A 20,390-nucleotide genomic window follows, 5' to 3' on the forward strand; every position below is an offset into this window, starting at 1 on the left:
GCTGAAAATAAATTAATTAATTTTTTTTAAAAAAAGAAAGTCAATAGGAAGAAGACAAACAATCCAATTTTAAACGGGTCAAAGAAAAGGGCCTGGGTGCCTCAGTTGGTGAAGTGGCTGCCTCTGGCTCAGGTCACCATCTCAGGGTCGTGGGGTCTAACCCCCGACCCCTCCATCACTCTTCCCGCTGAGCAGGGTGTGTGCTTCTCCTCTCCCTCTGGCCTCCTCACCCTACCCAACAGCCCTGCTCTTGCTCCCCTTCCCTCTCTTGCAAATAAATAAATAAAACCTTTCAAAAAGGACATACAATAAAATGGATTCAAAGATTTGTAAAAACACTTTAGCAAAGAATACACATGGAAGAAATGGAAGAATAGCGCACGACCTACATCATTAGTTATTAGGAAAATGGAAATTTAAACCACTATCTGTCAATGAAAATGGCAAAAATGAATGGAATCTCCATTCTGAGCCATAGCAAGGAGTCATAGCAAGGAGCAAAGTCACCTCCTTGCTATGATTTCTCATACACTGCGCATGGGAATTTTAAATTCTACAACCACTGCAGAAATAGTTTGGAAATTCTTATTTTTTTGTATCTTTGATTGACTAAAGACTGAGCGACTAAAAGTGAGTGGAGGGAGGGGCAGAGAGAGAGGGAGAGGCACAGAAGCTCAAGTAGACTCCCACTGACCATAGAGCCCTACCTGGGGCTCTGTCTCGCCACCAATGAGATCATGACTTGAGCCAGAATCCATGTCAGATGCTTAACTCACTCAGTCACCCAGGCACCCTAACAGTCCAGAAATTCTTCAAAATATTAAACCTATACCTACCATAGACCACCCCCATTCCACTCAAATGAAAAAAGAAACGGTACATTCCCCAAAAGCTACTGACTATTTCTAATTGTCATTCATCTCCATCCACAGAGGAATGACCACCACAAATTGTGACATATCCAGCTCATGGAATACTATGCGGTTTCGCAGAGTAATCTCGTCGCTTACATAACACTATGGGAAGACATGTTCTTTTGCTCTGATAATACCTCAGAGCCAGAAAACATCAAAACAAAATAATTTACATAGCATACGATGGTGTTAAGAGAAAACCTTAGAAATTGCAAATAATTCTACTGTAACAGAAAGCCAATCAATGCTTTCCTGACGTGCAAATGGGAGGGAGGAAATGCTAGAAGGACAAGGAAACTTGTGGGGGCGATAGATGCCTCCACTACCGGGGTGATGCATATATATGCTCAAACTTAATAGACGTAGGACTTTAATTACATACACTTTACTGCATGTACAGCGTCCCTGTAGAAACACTTTAAAATACAAAAACAACCTTTCATACCCTGAAACTCAATAAGTGGTTTTGATATTTCCCCCCAAAATCAACCATATGATTTGCAAGGTCAAAAGAGGCAATGCATCATTTCTGGGGATACGAAAATGAATTTATTTATCTTCATCTCAACCTCAAGAGAATATAAATGGAAGGCCCAGTATAGAAGCATGTTTCTCTCTGACAAAGGACTTTTTTCCAGAATTGGGTATCATCTAGTCTGAGAAGATCATCAAAAGAATAAAAGAAATGGCCAAAAGACTCGAAATGAAACTTCACAAAACAAGACGTACCACTGGTTCTAATACTAGCCCACGAAGAGACACAACTCTTTAGCCGTGAGGGAAAGAAATCAGTATACAACGAGATACCATAGCATATGGTAATTGCTTCATAAGCATAGGAAAACCCAATGGGATACCGGCTACACTGGTTTCTTTTTTCTTTTCTTTTCTTTTTCTTTTTTTCTTTTTTTTTTTTTTAAGCAGGACCCAACATGGGGTTCCAGTCCTGAAATCCAGACTTGAACAGGGATTAAGACTTGCATGCTGATCTGTCTGAGCCAAACAGGTGCCTCCAGAAAAGGTTTCAAATGCTCGCTCCTCACTTCACTACAGCTGTGACCTGGGACCTGTGACAAAGATCTTGGGAAGCTTGGTGTTCTTTGTATTTTTTTTTTCTCATCAGGAAACGATACCATCTGAGTTACAAGATAGTTCCTAATATTAAGTATGATCACCTGATACTGTACAGGAACTATACTTTTTGCATAGAAGATAGTTGACCTGGAATTCTCCTTGACACGTTTTCAAAAGCACAGACAGACCACTGACAAAGAACAGACAGGCTGTTTGGAAATAAATATCCTTTCCCCTTTTCCAGAAAGAAATCATGTACACATTAAAGAAAAAAAAAAAAAAAAAAAAAAAGGAGAGGAACCAACTTGCATGGAACAACGTTCCCAAAACCCTGAAGCAGGTCTACTTTCCATTCCAGTAGACCCGAGATGAAAGTCTTGACGAGGTCCAATCCTGGCAGTCTTCTCCGTGTGGAGGCCACTGAGAAAGTCCACTCTGGCCCTACACGATCTGGACTAGCACACAAGTGTTCCTCAGAAAGATCAACAACGACTCAGCTCGAAACGGCCTGAGCAATTTGTGCAAATGTGCTTGAGTTTAAGACCAGCTCCACTGCAGAACCAGGATTCACCCCTGAATCTAAGCCAGGATGTTCACAGATATCATTTCCAAAATCTCTGTTACAGGCCTTGGCACGCTCCACAGGTGGGAAAACAGGCGCAAGACTATCCATTGAGAGAAATATCAATCAACACTCAACAGGCATTACCAAATAATGTCCAGCAACTACTAAAATGCAGGCAAGCTCTCTTTCAAAAGCCATGTTTTGAGGAACACAGACTTCTACATCTTCATGATTTGGGGTTGGAAGCTGATTGCAAAACCGCACCAGCAACCCAAGAATAAACAGATAAACTAGAATTCATCATCTTAAAAGCTTTTTGGTTCAAGGGTCACTATCGAGGAAGTGAAGTGAAAAGTGGGGTCTGCTATCTACAATGCATGTAAAGAACCCTCCTATAACTCAGCAGTTGGTAAAAAGACAGCCAATATAGGAATGGGGAACGGAGCTTGAGTAGACTTTCTCAAAAGGACAATACCATTGCAACAATGAACACAGGAAAAGATGCTCAATTTCATTAGTCCCTAGGGAAATACACATCTAAAGCACAGTGAGATCCCACGTCAGCCCCACTACCATGACTTCAAGCAAAGAGACAATCAATACATGTGTCGGGAAGCTTGTAGAGAAATGGAATTCTTACATATTCCTGGTGGGAATGTAAAAGGGTGTCCCTGTTCTGCTTTGGAAAAGAGGCTGGCATTTGCTCAAAAAGTTAAACACAGGGTCCCGAATGACGCAGCAATCCCACTCTTAGGTAAATAGCTAAGGAAACGGAAATGAAATGTGCACCTAATGGGAAAACAAGTCTACCTAACACAGACTTGCAGTAAGAAGAATACTGACAGACTTGGGACAGGAAACCGTTTTCTTCCCTTTCTTTTCCTCCTTTTGTAAGACTTTATCTATTTATGTATTGGAGGGGAGCGGAGCGTGCCACAGACAGTGAGAAAGAGCACGAGAGGGGAGAAGGCCAGAGGGAGAAGCGGACTCCCCATGGAGCTGGGAGCCTGATGCCTCACTTGGTCCCGGGCCTCTGGGATCACCACCAGAGCCAAAGGCAGTCGCTTAACCAGATGAGCCCCCAGGGGCCCCAGAAACAGTTTGCAAGATTCATTGCATACACTAAGTCTGGGTTCTGTTTGCTGTTTTCCTGGGCGCTTTTTATTTTCATCTGTCTGGGGCTCTTTCATCGTTGTTTTCTGCTTTCTTTTGTTTAGTTTTTGCTGTAAAAAAAAGCTTTATTTACTACATACATGCTAAGAAAGTATTGTAAATGGAGGAAGGCCGAATACTTTGAAAACCTTTTCAAATACAAAGCAACTAAAGATGGCTAAACTGCTAGCATGTTTCTCTTGTATTTTAATGGCTAGAGAAAAAAACCTAGAGAAGACCTGGAGAAGAACATCCAGATAGGCTTTGACTTCAGACATTTCCCTCACTAGAAAAGCCTTAAGATCTGTTGAACCGCTGTTGAGAAGTGGGATGAGTTCAGGAGAGCCCCTAAGAACACCTGTTGCGAAGGGCGCCTGAGTAGTTCCTTTGGTTGAGCATCTGACTCTTGGTTTAGGATCGGGTCAAGGTCTCACGGGTTCTGACACCGAGCCCCTTATCACATACTCTCCCTCTACCCATGCCCCCCTTCTCTCTCCAAGAATTAAAGAGAAAGAAAAAGAACAAAGAAAACTCCATGGGACGCTATTTCTGCCTGACGTTATTCTACACACATAAGGGAACGAATAATGAGCACTATGCTGAGACACTGTTTTGGAAAGAGAGGGAAACTGTGGAATCAGCACAAGGGTAGACAACGACTGACAGTGACCACTGAGGGGTGGGCCCCATCAGCGGTCACCTTCACGGGAGACCAGGCAGCCTTGTGTATCAGCATGGCCCCTCGGCAACTGGAAGGCAGGGGCTCCCCAGGTTCCACTGACACCCTGGACATTCTATTCAGTTAGTGCTGGTGCAGACCAGTAGCTGGCATTCTGGGTGCTCCCTCGGTCATTCCGGTTGGAGTCGGAGATACGAGCAGTGCCTTTGGCTCCCACCTCTGGCATCTTGAACCTTGGTTGTCTCTCAAGTACTGTGGGCTGTTGCTCCAATTGTTCCCAACAGTAAGTAAAGGATTCCTGTAACCTCACCCCTCAGTCCTGATTAAACCAACTTGGCGTCACTGGTTTTTAACCCACCGTGAGTCTGGGTTTCTGCTTTTTGGTCCCCAGTTCTATCTCTACTGCCACGGGTCGCCATGGCAGCCCATCCTGGCCCTCTGTCCGAGGCAGGGGCAGAAAGCAGCCTCCAGGAAGTCAACTGGCAGCTTCGGTCACAGCTGGAAAAATCCACCCAGGACTTCCTAGACCTCAAGGAAAAATTCCTTGTATCCGAAGCGACGGCCTACTCCCTGGCCAACCAACTGCGGAAATACAGTAAGTCCTGCCAAGTCTTGGTCCCCAAAGCCATAGCTCTGTGTTCTCCTTCTGAGAAATGCAAAGCCTCTCCAGATGCTCTCTGCCCCATTTCCAGTGACAACACAAATTTCATTCTGACCACAGTCCGTGAAAGGTGAAGTGGGAATTTGCCCTCTGTTAGCTGAGGATGGGAAAACCAAAGACAAGTATGTTAGCATCCTCCCCATGTTAGCAGTGACCTATAGGGTGGCTTAGAGTTTCCATCCCAGTTCTTGACTCCTGGGGCAGACCCAGAGATGACTGGTCTTGTGAGGACCCTGTCTGTCCTGTAGCAGTCCTTCATCTCAGTTGCCGTAGGACTAAGGAACTCCATCGGGTCTCGGCTCTCGGGTGTCCCACCGGCAAAGCACCGAGCTGGCTGCACTGAGGAAATATGCTGATGGTCAAGGCGGCACCGGGGTCGTGGGGAGGAGGGAGGACTACAGCGGGTGACACTACGTGCTGTCAAGGAGAAGGAAGTGGGGCCTGCCTTCCCCGAAACTGCGGTATCCATGAGGGACGCCATCCACACAGGGACTCCCCAGGTGAGAGGGAACCCGTGCTTATGCTTTTCCCTTCCAAGCCCACGCAGGACATCTGAAGCCCGGTGGTAAGGCTGGCAGCATTTGGGGGAACATAAGACAATCTGTGCGACCTCCTCTCTCTACCCCTGAGCTGGAGAACCTTCAGTGACGCGCCAAAGTCAGCAGGCCCAGGCCGAGGCCACCAGATGCTTGGCCAAGTGAGAATGAGGGTGAGAGGGGGACACCAGCCCCAGACACCGCCCAAGCCACTGGGTGCGCTAGGCCCTCTCCCACAGGCAGGCTGAATTGGGGAGCTCAGCTGCCTGTTCATGAGGACGGGGCTTCAGAGACAGAAGGAACCCAGAGATCGGGGCACGCGCACAACCCAATGACGGGAAGGAGTCCTGAGGCTGAATTTTTGCCATTTGCTCACACTCTGCCTTCCATACAGAAGGGAATTGAAAACAACTGAGGCGGCAAAAAGAATGAATTGAAACCTGCTCTTTAGGAAAGTGAAGAGATGATGACCTTTCATGGAAGGACAAGCCAAGTTTTGTCTACAACTTTCCTGATAAACCTAACTGATAACCTAACTGACGGAAGCCAGTTGTGAAGATGATGAAAACAGTTACCACCCAAGGGCTTGGGGTGGAGGTAACTCAGCAGAGGGATGAAGAGCATGGGCTCTGGGTCAGTCCGCCTGGACTCAAATCCCTGCTGCCTAATCTTCCTGTGCCTCAGTTTCCCTGTCTCTTAGACTACTACCGTCCTGCGGTCTACTTCTCTCAGTCACAATGAATACTGAGGAAATTCTCGTACAGCACTCATAGCAAAGCCTGGAAGCATGTAAACTCTGTTCATAATTCTACTGCTTCTACTTCCATAAATGTGATTAGGATTTGGCCATGTTCCTTTCACGTCTCTCTGGGTTCCTGCCTTCTAGTGTACACTGGTGTATCTGGCTGACGCTTTACCATTGAGACACTTGTGCAGTATAGAAATCCCAGCTCAGGGGATGCCCGTTGGTCCTGGCATCCTGGGGGCTTGACTTAAGGTCCCTCCTTAGTGTTCAATGAAGAGGCAGCGAGGCTTGCTAGTGTGGCCAAGATTGCGGCTTTTCGGGGGATACGAATTCTGACTCTGCCAAATACCAGTTAATCATGGAGTGGAGCTCCTCTCTCTATCTCGGGACTGCTCTTTCCTGGCCTCAAAAACGGGGAGCGATCCAGTGTCTAGCAGTTGGGACACTCCGCAATGAGGCGTGGAGCTCCCAGCACACGGCCCGGTTGCCAGGTTCTATTTGTCCTAGGGTGCAGCCTGCCTCCTCCCTTGAAAGCAGCGGGCATAGCAGCATGTCCAGCTTTCCACTGAGGCAGGCATCTCTGTTTCTCAGAGTGTGAAAAGTCGAGCGACCTCATCAAATCCGTGCTGGGGGAGAAGGTGCTGTGTGAGAAAGGCAAGCGGGCAGACACGTTGCCTGAGAAGCTCAGGTAAGGAGGGCCCTGTGTGGGAGGCTGGAGGGATGCCGTGGGCCCCTCTGACTGGTGGCAGCAACAAGTCTGGGCCCAGAGAAGGGCAGAAATCGTCATGGCAGGCACATTATACAGACATATCTAAGACGATTTAGACCACAGTGATTGGTAAACGATGGACTCCAGTGACTCAGAGCCTCATTCTCTCTTTTTTTTAAAAAAGGAATTCAATCTGAGGGGATTGAAGTGGCGAAGGGGTGGGAGGTTGCGGTACCAGGTGGTGGGTATTAAAGAGGGCACGGATTGCATGGAGCACTGGGTGTGGTGAAAAAATAATGAAGACTGTTAGGCTAAAGAATAAATTAAAAATTAAAAACTTTTTAAAAAAGGATATCAACATCACCAAATTCAAGGGGCAAGGGACCATTTGTGACCTTTGGCACAGCGAGCACATGAACAATCTTACGAGACCAACACTTGCTTTACCTTTCACATGGTCAGCCCTGGCTGACGACAGCCTGCCATCCTCTCTTCCCACAAATGCTGTCTTTTGGACGCTGCCATTCTCCTGGCACACCAGTTAACACCAGCCAAACTGTCCACGCTTCTGGGTCTGGCACTGTGTCCATTCACGGCACGCTGCCCCCTAGGGAGTTTTCCAGGGAAATGCGTGTGCCCCAAGTGAGCAGCTGAAGGGGCATGTCTCTGAAGCGAGCTCTGGAGGTCAGGAGGAAAGATACACGGGATGTCCAGGGCATGAACAGGAGCACACTCTGATCCAGAGGAAGGCTGGATTAACCTTCTACTTTCTCTGCCACAGACACGTCACCACACAGGCCAGAATCCAGCTTTGAGGGCTCATTGGGAAATTCTGCTAGAAATCTCTATGAAAGCTCTTATCTATTGTTCACACCTTTGCATTTTAGAACATTCTCTGTGTTCTCCCAACTTAGGGTATGTCATCTGCTGATGCAAGATCAGGCGAAAGAACTGACCCGCTTATATAAGAAGCTGCGGGAAGGGGAAGAGGTTTCCCAGCTGCTCGTTCAGCACCTGGAAGCCCTCCTCATCCATGATGGCGCTGAGCATCCCCAAGGGCAGGGCTTGCGAGGGCAACTGGCTGAGGGACGCAGGCTGGCCAAGTGCCTTGCCCGAAAGCTCAGCCCAGGTGAGATGGCCACAGACCCCTGACTGCACTGTGCTGCTCCGAGTCCCTGGGCTGCCAAGAGACGCCCCGCCTGCCCTCACACTCTTGGCAGCGGCTGTCCTGGGTTCCCCATCGCACGTGGGGCCCTGAGAGGACCAGGACTGGGAGGTGGTAGCAGAGAGGAGCAATGCTCGGGGGGGCACGTCGCCCTGGTCCACCTGTCTGCTGCCTCCCTGAGGGGACACAGCCTTTCGGGTAGGAGGAAGCATCGGCCAGTGTTAGAGCCCGGAAAGGGGAATGTGACAGGAGGGATCCTTGTTAGCCTGCAAGGATCCCTGCAGAAGTGGGAGCTTCCCAGACTCAGCCCGGTCTGTATTAAGCCTAGGGGAGAGAGTGAGTTTTCCTTTCTCCATAGCTCTTCCCTCATCTGGTATGTACTTCAAACAAACTTGTTGCCACTGTAGTCACCAGATGGGAAAATTACTGAACGCACTTCACACCTAAAAGAAAGGCCCTGACAGTGTGGAGTTGGATGAGGTACTGGATGCAGTAGGACTTGGAGGTGGGAACCCAGTTGAGACTGGAACACTTTTCATAGACAGAGTCCCCTTGAAGACACCAAAGCCCACATGGCTATCCATGAAATCCCCGGTGGAGGGATGGGGGACAGGGGGTGGTCCTGTCATGAAGACAAGGAAGAGGCTCCGTGTGACAGCCGTGAATGCACAGAGTCTGTGCGTGCGGTGGGACTGGGGGCATGCTGCACGACACGATTTGCCGAAGTCAAGATTGACCCTGGACGAGCATCCCCTGATATGGACAACAAGAGACCGTAGAAATAGTTGCCCAGGTTCAGTGGTGCTGATCCTCCAAATCAGAGACACCTTTCTGATGGATCAGAAACCCAGGTCACAGCAATTCCTAATGACACTGCCCTCAACTCAGAAGACTCCCTAGTTGTGCAAAGTCACTTCTGTCTCTCGGGCCATTGGAGCCGCAGGGCTTAGAGCAGTGATGTGGGAAATAGCTGAAGGGACAATTCTGGATTTCTTTACAGAAAATTACGACCACGAGGGGGACGACGACGACAGCGATGACGAAGAAGAAGAAGCAGGAGAAGAAGAAACAACACTGAGTATCGTACAGTGTATGTTTCTCTGAAGCAAGGCAGGATCCTGAAACTTCCCTACCCCATACACAGCCCGTTTCTTTGCAGCTTGGAAGATTATTCTGGTTTGATGCTGGATAGATTTCATTCATTCCTTTAATCTCAATGGCTGATTCCGTTAAACCACTGACCTACAGCATTTCAGGTGGAAAAAGCCTAAATACCGCAACAACCCTCTAGGAAGCAGCCAGGGACTGCTTCCCCCACAATCTCAGGGAAGAAGAATCGGTTTGTTGTTTGCACAGACTCAAGACAGGATGCTGTGAGGATGGCCTGGCACGTCAGGGACATTTGTCGAATGACTCAAGAGAGCAATCCGAGTGACAGGGCCCTACCTAAGCTCTGTGGGATGATTTGTCACACACTTGCCTGTAATTACGCTGCTTGTAGCTCTGCCCTGAGCTACATGGGACATAGGAGTGGGCATCTGTGAAGGGGAATCTTCTAACTGTAACTCCTCTCTGTTTATTTGCAGACAACCAAATGGATCAGGAGGGGCTGAAAGGCCAGGACTCCGTTGCCCCTAGGTAATTCTGAATACTTAGGGGCTATGAATTCCAAAGTGGCAACCAGGGAAAAGCAGAAAGTGCTCGATAGAGAGAGCTCTCTTACCCATTGGGTCAATGAGAAATGATCCGTTTTCACCACGTTTTCGGTCTTCATTGTGTTACTTGGATTGCTCCCAGTTTCTGAAGTACTTCTCTAGTTGAGGAACCCGAAGTCAGAACTAATACGTCAGAGGGTTCACTGTCCTCACTCATTCTCCACTTTGTGCTCTAGACAGACCTGCATGTCTACTTTCTGCCTGCTCGATTTAGCATGCTGACATGTGTGCATAGCATGAAAATATCATAGCCACGAGACAACATCCTCTATCGCGCCACAATATTGAGAGAAAGAGGCCTTTGCGGCCCGAGGTCCCGGGGACGGCCTCCTAACCCCCGGAGCAGCCGCCGCTTGGCCACTACGTGCCGAACTCAAAGCCATTTGAATGAAGGGTTGGGAAAGCCGCCATGCTGGGCCTCTGTACGTAGTGAGTCATGGCTGGACGGCACAGAGATCATTCAGTCTCTTCACAAGTTTGGTGGCTTGTATAGTGAGCACTTATTGTCCTTCCTATCTGCTACCCCTGTGACAATCACACCTTGTCGCACAAACACAAGAAGATTTCTCTCTCTCTCTTTCATGGCTCAACCTCTCTGCTTTCCGGACCACTCCCTTCTGCTTTCTGTCAAAGCCAGACAGGACATAGCATTCAGATCCCTCTGAGGTTAATGTTCAGTTTTCCCCACCCTGCAGGCTCACCACACAGCTGCTAGAGCAGGACACCTCACGGGACACTCCGGATGAACGCTACCTGACATACTCAGTGCTTCCCGACATGTCTGACTCCTACTGGCCTTACAGGAGCTCCGCCATCTTCTCACCGGAGAACCCACAAGTCTGTTCCTCTCTGCAAGTGGCCAGTGAGTACTCCATTGTCAAGGTGATAAAGCTCCAACTGAACACGACTCCCACACAGATCACCTATTCTTTGTACCCCGGACCTCTGCTGTGCCCAGAGAGGTCATCCCTGTGGGCAGGCCTGGGAGAGACATACTGCCCTTAGCTGGGCTCTAGAACTGAGTTTTAAGCCCAGACATCAGGTGGGTCTGGGGACGTTGCTCTCTTCCTACTCCCAGGGCATGCCCATGTCTCCCTGGCTTCTCCATCGGGTCCCGGGGCCCACGTCAGGCACCACACACTCAACTCACCTCAGCAAGAGGACAAGAGAAGGTATCTGTCAGACCTCATTTGGATGAAATTTCTTTTCTCACCTTTAATAACCTGTCCATTTCATCTCTGAGCCAGGTCCTTGAGGAACCCAAGCCTGAAGCAGTCAATTGCCATTCTTGTCCAAGGTTAACTGGTTTTGCTCTTCTCAGCCCCATTCTCTAGTCCTTTAGGATGGCTTGCCTTCCAAAACGGTTCTCCAAAAACCCACCACAAGCACTTCCACTGATACCGTGTTCGTGTGTTTCCAGAAGCACAGCTGAGCCTTAGCATTCCCCCCAACCCCACATGAACTGGGGCAACATTCTGTGCAGCCCCAAAGACTCACATGAAGTTGAGGGTTTGTAGTTGCCTTCCATCTCTTCAGGCTCAGTGTAAAAGTGCCACGAAGGCTTCCGCAACTCGGCCTCTGATGAGAGAGGCTGAATACTGCAGTACTCCTGGTAGGACAGAGGGAGGCTTACTTCCCAGAATCTGTGAGGACAGAGAAGTTAAAGTGTGTACACCGATTTCCGACGGGGGACACTGTCATGATGATCTCGTACACAATGGCTCAGTCTCCGAAATCCAGGCAGTAACCACAAGGGAATGCGGGAGGGCACCTTCCAATATTACTTTCACTAAATCTGTCCCCACATTATGCATACCTGAATACCTGGATTGCATCAGACACTGGATTACTAATGGAAAGAGGGGATCTTATTACTCACTGGTGCTGACTGTATTTCTTTCCAGAATATCAACTGAATCATGAGGAGGAAGAAGGCCAAGACCCACTATGCCGCAGGTAACTCTGAAGAAACTTGGCTTCTTTTAGGGGTGAATTGAAGGACTGTATTTCAAGGAACAATTAGAAACTGACAAACCTATCTCTTTCATCCCTCCTCCAATCACAAATCATCTCGTTGAACCACGACGTGTGTCTTCCCTGTGTTACACGTCTCCGTTCATTAATGGACTCCTCCATTTCAGACACCTGCAGTCATTGGACCTGCATGAATTGACTAGTCAGTGGGATTCTCAGCATTGCCCTCTTCTCTTCTTTTACTAAATCCACAGAGAGAGGGCGAGCTGTGTCTCCCTCCTCGGTCTTACCACATTGAGGATACACTGTAGAAAAAGAATACCTAGGAAACATATCACGTCACGTCACGTCACGTCACAGTAGTTAGAGAAAGAGGCACTGAGGTCACGAGATCGCTCGAGGCTGAGGATGCATTTGAAAAGGCATCCTGGGTTCACTAGGTCCCTGAAGGTAACAGCCACAAAATTTATGCAAAAGTGTCGAAGCCACCTTTCAAACCCTCGATGCATACTCTGAGCCACGACTTCTATTCTACCATCCTTCAGTTTGTTACTCAGAAGCTTAGATCTGTAGCCTCTACCCTGAGACCCTTCTGTTGTCTGGCTATATGTACATCCCCCTAGCAGTCATACCCTGCCCCTGAAACAGGAGGGTAGTTTCTGCGGGGAGGCGTTCCTTTCTCACGACTCTACTACTCGGCCTCCCATTAACAGCGGTAGGATACTGGGGTGTCTCCTTTCCTTGATTTCACGGTCAGATCTTCCAACCCTCCCAGGCCCAGCAGAAAGCTTCCAGAGGTGGAAGAGCAGGACGCCCAAGGAGACTCACTGGATGGAGGCTATCTGACTTACTCGGCCCTTCCTGACCTGGCTGACCTGCAAGGGACCTCTACGAGGGCTGGCATAAACTCATTTGATGACATTGACAACTCTTCTGCTCTGGCAGTAGCTAGTGAGTCCACCATGGTGCAGCTGACAAAGCCCCAAATCGACCACCAGGCCGACCCACTAGGTTTGCTATCCCAGCCTCCGCTTATGCTGACAGGTGTCACCGCTGTGTAGGAGCCCGGTAGACATGGGGATCAGAGTCAGGCTCTGGGATACCCTTTTCAGCAAAGACCTCAGCTGAGAAATGCACCTGCCCTTTGATCCTCATCCCAGGCCCTGCTTAGGGCTTCTGACAGAAGTTAGGACATTGCAATCAAGGCAGATGTGACAACTCACACTCCCTTCGGCTGCGTAAGCTGAGGTGTCTGTCTTCGTTCCTCATTTCCATTAAATGTCTCTCCTCATCTGCCATGCTCTCCTTTTCATTCCCATACAATGTCCCTTGAATTGTCGTGCCCGTCCAGAGATGCCATCAGCCTTTCCTAGGTCTGGGGATTTGTCCTTTCCCTGGTTTGACTGCTCTCATCCCCACTGTCTGTGTGCTCTGTGTTGGCTGTCTTCACGGAGTCAACGTTGCTGTATGAGGCCATCAACACCTCTGCCATCAGCTGGCTTAGATGCTTCCCGCGAGTAAAGCGGAGCCTGGGCTTTGCCTCTCCCCGTGCACGGCTCCTATGTCTGTGGAGCGCAAAGGATTGTACACAAAAGATTCCGTTCGGCTTGTGGGTTTGCAGACTTGATCCGTCAGTCTGGTCTCTGTCTAAATGTCCTTAAACCATCACACCTAGAGTATCTCATGGGGTGAGGTAATGAGAGAAGTTTGCAATAAGGTTTTAGAATCGAGGGAGGCTGTTCCCCAGTACCTGTAGGAAAACACATGTGTCACTCTGTACAGAGACCCTTTGTCTGTGGCCTGACCACTACGGGGAGCTCGGGCCCGAAGGCTGCGGAACGCACGCTGTGGCAAATTCCCAAGACACTCCCTGAGGCCTCCTGGAGGACTTCTTCCATGCCTTCCTCTGCCCCGCTAAGGATTATTCTCCCCATATGGTAGTTGTAGTCGATGCTTGGTTGTAATGTACAAGTGGTGATCTGTGCAAAGTGACTGGCCCTGTCTGTCTGCATTTCTAGGAAGTCCTAATGATCTTTTTGAGGAAGAGGACCAAGACCCCCTAGGCCCCAGGTAATTCTGAAGAACCTTGCCTTCCTTCAGTGGTGAATTGAAGGACTATTTTAAGGAACAAATAGAAACTGACAAACCTATCACTTTCATCCCTTCTCCAAACACAAACCCTCTCCTTGAACCATGATGTGTGTCTTCCCTGTGTTACACGTCTCCTTTCCTTTTGGACTCCTCCATTTCAGTCACCTGCAGTCACTTGACCTGCATGAATTGACTAGTCGGTGGGATTCTCAGCATTGCCCTCTTCTCTTCTTTCACTAAATCCACAGAGAGGGGCAGAGCTGTGTCTCCCTCCGCGGTCTTACCGCATTAAGGATACACTGTAGAAAAAGAATACCTAGGAAACATGTCACGTCACGTCATATCACGTCACCGTACTTAGAGAAAGAGGCACTGAGGACACGAGATCGCTCCAGGCTGAGGATGCCTTTGAAAAGGCATCCTGTGTTCACTAGGTCCCTAAACGTAACAGCCACAGAATTTATGCAAAAGTGTCGAAGCCACCTTTAAAATGGTCGATGTATACTCTGAGCCTCGACTTCTATTCCACCATGGTTCAGAGTTTGATGCTCAGAAGCTTAGATCTGTCGCCTCTACCCTGAGATCCTTCTGTTCTCTGGCTATCTGTACTTCCCCCTAGCAGCCATACTCTGTCCCTGAAACAGCAGGGTAGTTTCTGCGGTGAGTAGTGGCTGTGCTCCTTTCTTATGACTCTACTTCTCGGCCTCCCATCTGAAAGCGTAGTTTTATGGGGTGTCTCCTTTTCTTGTTTTCATGTTCTGATCTCCCCACCCTCCCAGGCCCAGTCTGTGTCTGCCAGAGGTGGAAGAGCAGGATCCCCCATGGGACTCCCTGGATCAATGCTCTTTGACTCACTCAGCCTTTCGTGACCTGGCTGACCTGCATGGGACCTCTACGAGGGCTGACAGAAACTCCTTCGATGATATGGACAGTTCTTCTGCTCTGGAAGTAGCTAGTGAGTCCTCCGTTGTCAAGCTGAGAAAGCTCCAACTCGACTCCCTTATGTTTGCTATTCCAACCTCTGCTTACGCTGAGATGTGCCATTGCTGTGTAGGAGTTGGGTAGATATAGGGATCCCAGTCAGGCGCTAGGCCAGTCTTTACAGCACAGATATCACGTGAGGCACAGACCCGCCCTTCATTCATCATCCCAGGCTCTGCTTATGCCTTCTGATATACGTTAGGACATTGGAGTCAAGGTAGATATCACAACCCACACTCATTTGTGATGCAACGCCGCAGGTGTCTTTGCTCCTGATTTCCATTAACTGTCTCTCCTCATCTCCAGGGCTCTCGTTTTTATACCCATACAATGGACCTTGTTTTCTTTGTCCCTTTTCAAAGATGCTGTCAGCTTTACCTGCATCTTTGGCTTTGTCGTTTCCCTGGTTTGACTGCTCTGATTCAGTGAGTCTTCACAGCCGTATCAGGACATCCACACCTCTGCCATCAGCTTGCTTGAATGGTTCCCTGAGCAAGGCTGAGCCCGGCCATTCCCCCTCCCCATGCATGGCTCCCACGTCTGTGTACTCGAAGGAATTGTACACACAAGATTCCTCTTGATTTGAGGGTTTGCAGATTCAATCCATCAGTCTGGTCTCTATGTCTAAATGCCTTTCAACCATCACACCTAGAGCATCTCATGAGATAAGGTAAGGTGAGAAGGACGCAGTACGTTTTTAAAACTCAGACAAGCTCTCCCCCAGAATCCATGGTAAAACACACGTTTCACTCTACACAGACTCTTTCCATGTGGCCCCACCACATCAGGGAGCTCGTGCCCGAGGCCTAAGGAAAGCAAACCGTGACACATTACCAAGGCACTCCCGGAGGCCTCCTGGAGGGTTTCTCTCACACTACCCTCTGCCCCATTAAGGAAAATTATGCCCGAGTGTTAGCTGCAGCGGATATTTTATTTTAACGTACCGATGCCATTCCGTTTAATGTGACTGGCCCTGTCTCTCTTTAGTTGTAGAAAATCACAATGATCTCGTGGAGGTAGAAGACCAAGACCCGATATGCCCCAGGTAACTCTGAAGATTCATGGGCTTTAATTCAATGGTGACATCTGGTGATCTAGGCAAATCTAGAAATTGCTAAATATGCCTCTCTCACCCATTCTCACATGCACAAAACGGGCCATTAGCAATGGTTTCTGCTTTTCTGGGGCACTACTATAAGCCCCTTTCTCAATCCCTCCCAAGCCTGGAGTCTGCAGTCCCCTGATGCAAGTATATTAAGCACACTGGACTTCTTGCCTTCTCACGGTCACGCTTTGATCCAAATCAGGCCAAAGATGCCATCTACCTCTGCTGCTTTTGCATTATGACGTGGGTAGGAATTCATGGCAAGACAACTGTTTAGAAAAAAAATAAAATTCGTGGGACACACAAGCATTCTAGGAATCTCCAATGCTGCCATAGCCTGGGGTGGTCTTGCTCCTTTCTGCAAATTTCAACAAGACGTAGGCCAAAGTGCTGGTGCTGCTTTTCTTGTTTTCTGAGTGTGCTGTTTGTTTTGGGACGGTGGTGCACTGGGGAGGTTCAGACTCTCTTCCTTTAAACTCCCATTTTGGCCATGCTCTGACCACCTCTTGCTCTGGTTCCCTCTCTCCTTCCCTGATCTATCCCTGCTTCATCCACACCCTTCCCCAGAGGGAGGCAGAATGGCTCCTCTCCCCTGATGGGGACTTCCCGTTTGTTCTCTGTGACCACACCGTCCTCCCCGCTGCCCTAAACCACTGGGACTCCATGTTGACTCAGCCTTCCTGTTGCATCTCCAGTCCTCCCTGTAACTCGAGGCTCTGCACGGAGCTGCCCGTGGTAGAAGAGAATGACGTCCCACAGGACTCTCTGGATGAATGTCATTTGACTTCTTCAATTGGCCATCACCTGCCAGACACCTGGAGGCCTTGTACAAGTGCCTCATCTACACGTGACAAGGAGGAAACCTTCGAGGGTCTGGATGTAGATGGTAAGTAACCCCATTGTGAGGGGCACAAACTTCCTGGGAAGGGAGGGTCCCAGGAAGCCTGTCTTCTCTGTATACAGCAACATAAATAGGCTGAGAGATGCATCCCTGCCAACAGGCCCTGTAGACCCATACTGGTTTGAATATGCTCTTGGATTTTATTTTCAAAACACTGGGACACCCGGGGGTTAAGCCTCCAGCTCTTGATCTGCGCTCAGGTCCTCCTCTCAGGGTTCTGAGTTCAAGCCCCACGTTCTGATCCACACTGGATGTGGAGCCTACTTCAGAAGAAAAGGCATCATGTGGGTCAGACAAGTTTCCTTTCCTTCTGTCCCACACTATTCCTGTGTCACCTGCCCCCTCACAAGCAGCAGGCTGTTGGGACCAAGTAAGGTGAGAGAGGAGAAATGGAGAGAAAGGGACAAAACCTCAGCCACCGCTCTCTCACCTGGAGGCATCTTGGTAACAGGCCTCTTATTTCCAAGAAGAGACTTTTTAGACCCAAGAAATTCTATGGCCACTTGTACGTCCTGTGTATCTTCTTGCAAGCTCTCTGGTCTCCACACTGCTATGCGGCTGCTCCCTATGGGCAGCGTCTGTGCTGTTTCTGCTGAGCTCAAATTTCATTCTCCCCGGGTGTTGGCCTTCCTCTGGAGCATTTACATGGAAGATCCTGAGCACCCAGTCCTGTCTGTCCCCTGTCCCATGGATTCAGTGAAGCCAAAGCTCTAGTCCCGCTTTTCCTCCCCCGTGGATGGTGGGCTTTTCACCCTCTGTGCAGCATCAGTGATATTTTCCCAGCTTGGATACGGTTTCTGTCACGTGTCCACTCTTGGTGGCATAATGCCCTCTAAATGAGCAGCAACCTGTGCACCTTACGTGGCTACGGGCATCATTCAGGGGCAAAGCAAAGAGTTGTTTCCCTCTCCAGGATCTTCAGAAACGTGGAGCCTGCTGAGTGTGACCCCCTTCCGGCCACGCTCACACAGGGGCGCAGGCCAAAATCCACGTCCCGTCTCTTCCCGCTCAGGCTATTTTCTGGACCTCCCTTCTGGGAGAAAAATTGGCCCTGTTAGGAGACTTTCTCTGCTGAACAAAACATGTGCTAGGGCCAGCAAGGAGTCCATGATGTTCCTTATTGGATCAATATGGTACAGTGAAACTGCCTAAGAAATGTTTTGTCCCTCAACCTTACGTGGACAGTAACAGCCTTTCCGCCCTAGGACTACCTTCTCCCGAGTTTCCCCGTCCTCCCCGAGGGCCAAAGAGACCAGGCATCCTCAGCATTACAGCAATTTGGGAGGCACAAATGAAACACACGGTTATTTAGCATTCTCCAAGGGGCAATAGAATCCAGATGAGTGGACGGACGGAAGGGCAGACAGAAATTGCAGATGAGAAGCTTCAAAAGGCTTCAGAGCTGGGAAAAGGCCCCATAAGTTGGCCCGTGCTACCTTTCCGCAACTCCCTCTTCTAGGGGTACCTGAAGCCTCGAGGCTGAACTTCTTCCCCCGTTCTTTGTTGCCACTACACATGGACAACTCCTTCTCCCAAGCCCTGAGAACTCTCCAGGAACTTCTCTCTAGGCTCTCACACCAAGGTTACTATGAACAGAATGATAGGCATGAGCTACTGGGCCCATCCGAAGGCCCTGCGGAGTCAGGGGGTGATTTTCACCTCAGGGACTCTGCAGCCTGGTCACCTGCCAACACAGCATCCACAGGCTCAGAGACAATGGGGACATCTCCTTCATAGCCATGATGCCTGCCTTTGTACCTGCTCCCAGGGTGGTCTCACAGAGGGGCGGGGGCATCAGACATGGGTGTTCTGAGAGCACTCAGCTAAGGAGCCCTGGGATGGATCCCATTGAAATCTCTTCTCGCTTCAGCTCCGATGCAGTCTCCCTGTCACCAAGGGCCATCCAGTGGAAACTTGACTTTCCCAAGAGCACAGGTGCAAAGTTCCGGGGCACAGACACAGCCAAGCACCCCGGTGGCTGATTCCCTGCAACTGCAGCTGGACCAGCATTTGGACCGTGGTGACAACAGAGCCAGGCTCAGCCTCTCCTCTGCCATCGGGAGCCTGGGCACCAACATGGGTTCTGGGGACCAACCGCCACTGCTCCGAGGTGAGAGGGAAGGTGACTAGGAAGCTCTAGGCCCTGTGTTGGTCATCACAGACTTGTGGCTACAGGTAGCAATGGGATGAGGTTGAGCCCCCACGATGCTGCAATACAGCAAGGTGAGCAAGAGCCTGGTGTTCAGTATCAGCTCTGAACCAGGTACTGGCCTTGCCACTTCCTGGCTGTATAACTGGCCAACTTCCGCCTCTTCTCATGCATTTTCCCTTCAGTCCGCTTACTGAAAACCACAAAAAATGGGGTCTCCGTCTCATTGTTCTTGGGAACATGAAATACAATTCATAGGGGCCCTGATGCAACAAAATTGCATGACAATATGTATGAATTTGTCACATCGAATCCTCAGATGCCTGTGGGGTTTCAACTCTTGGAAATGGTGTCAGGGCATTGTTTCATGTGGGGAAGAGCAGTTTGAGGCAGATCTACTATCCCCGGACCCCATCCTGCCTGCCTTTCTCAGAAAGGCTCATGCGCCCAGTTTTCTCTCCTTCAGCATCGTCAAGCCCATCTGCCCTGTTCGGTGCTCACAGACACTGTAGAAATACTGGCCTCGCAACACCGCGTACTACTGATTTTTGTTTTTTCCTTTTCTAAGCTGAGAAGGGTCCACTTTACCCCATGAAGTATACAGGTCACTCTCTCTTCGGGTCCTCCATCTAGTCCATCTGCTCCCTTCATCTCCGGGGCCTCATGCCCAGCCTCCTGCTCCTCAGGATCCACCTCTGCTCAGATGTCCTGAAGACTGAGCGTTTCCACCCTCCTCTGCATCCTGTCTTCCTTCCCCACCAGCACTCAGAGTCCCTTCCTGGAGCCTGGGGTGCCTTGGGGCTCCTCGGTCAGGAGCTGACCTCCCTGAGAATTGAGGAGATGCCGTTCCCAGGGGGAGGCCACATCAGTAGCAGCACTGTGGCACCAGGGAGGGCCCTGGAGAAAGAGCTCAGTGAGTGCTCGGGGAAGCCCAGCGCGGACCAGGGCCTTAGCACTCACCCTCCTTACTGTCTTCTCCCTGCGGCCTGTCACTTCTCCTTGGCGCCCACCGTCCTGCCCCGACCCGCTGGCCCCCTCCCTCTCTCTGTGACTCACGTCCCATGGAGGCCTGAGCAAGAAAAAAAGCTCCATGCCAGCTCCTTGGTCCGCTCTGCTTATAATAACAAAAATGCCTCAGACAGGCTGACTTCTTAACAACAGAAATCGGTATCTCACCGTTCCGGAGGCGCGCCAGAACCACCATCAAACAGGGACACATTCGGGGCCTGGTGACACTGCCTTCCTGGCTCAGAGGTGGCTGCCTTCTGGCTCTG

Source organism: Mustela nivalis, assembly GCF_964662115.1.
Source record: "Mustela nivalis genome assembly, chromosome: 10".
Classification (NCBI taxonomy): Eukaryota; Metazoa; Chordata; class Mammalia; order Carnivora; family Mustelidae; genus Mustela; species Mustela nivalis.